We start from the raw sequence: 1,055 nt of genomic DNA on the forward strand, positions 1-1,055 counted from the left end.
CTCTTCTTGATTCTGCGGTTGGCCTAAATCCAGATAGAGTTCCAAAGCACAAAGAGCCTTCAAATTCTACCTTACGGAGATTCCACAGTCTTTAAAAGTATTTGTCAGCCGGGCGCAGTGGCTCATGCCTGTAATCCCAGCACTTCGGGAGGTCAAGGCAATCAGATCACCTGAGGTCGGGAGTTCGAGCCCAGCCTGACCAACATAGAGAAACCCCCGTCTCTACTAAAAATACAAAATTAGGCCCGGCGCGGTGGTTTATGCCTGTAATCCCAGCACTTTGGGAGGCCGAGGGGGGCGGATCATGAAGTGAGGAGATTGAGACCATCCTGGCTAACAAGGTGAAACCCCATCTCTACTAAAAATACAAAAAATAGCTGGGCGTGGTGGGGGGTGCCTGTAGCCCCAGCTACTTGGGAGGCTGAGGCAGGAGAATGGCGTGAACCCGGGAGGTGGAGCTTGCAGTGAGCCGAGATCTTGCCACTGCACTCCAGCCTGGGTGACAGAGCGAGACTCCGTCTCAAAAAAAAAAAAAGTAGCCAGGTGTGGTGGCGTATGCCTGTAATCCCAGCTACTTGGTAGGCTGAGGCAGGAGAATCAGTTGAACCCGGGAAGCAGAGGTCGCGGTGAGCCGATTGTGCCGTTGTACTCTAGCCTGGGCAACAAGAGCGAAACTCCACCTCAAAAAAAAAAAAAGTATTTGTCAATATTTTATGGTTTTTTGCATGGAGGACTTGCACAAATTCTATTAGGGTCATTGCTTGGAATAGTTTGTTGTTGTTGTTGTTTTTGCACATGGAGTCTCGCTCTGTCACCCAAGCTGGAGTGCAGTGGCACGATCTCAGCTCACTGCAACCTCGGCCTCCCAGGTTCAAGCAATTCTTCTGCCTCAGCCTCCCAAGTAGCTGGGATTACAGGTGCCCGCCACCATGCCTGGCTAATTTTTTTTTTTTTTTGGTAGAAATGGGGTTTCACCACGTTGGCCAGGCTGATCTCAAACTCCTGACCTCAGGTGATCCACCTGCCTCAGCCTCCCAAAGTGCTGGGATTACAGG

The sequence above is a fragment of the Hylobates moloch genome, unplaced genomic scaffold, assembly GCF_009828535.3.
Source record: "Hylobates moloch isolate HMO894 unplaced genomic scaffold, HMol_V3 SCAFFOLD_10, whole genome shotgun sequence".
Classification (NCBI taxonomy): domain Eukaryota; kingdom Metazoa; phylum Chordata; class Mammalia; order Primates; family Hylobatidae; genus Hylobates; species Hylobates moloch.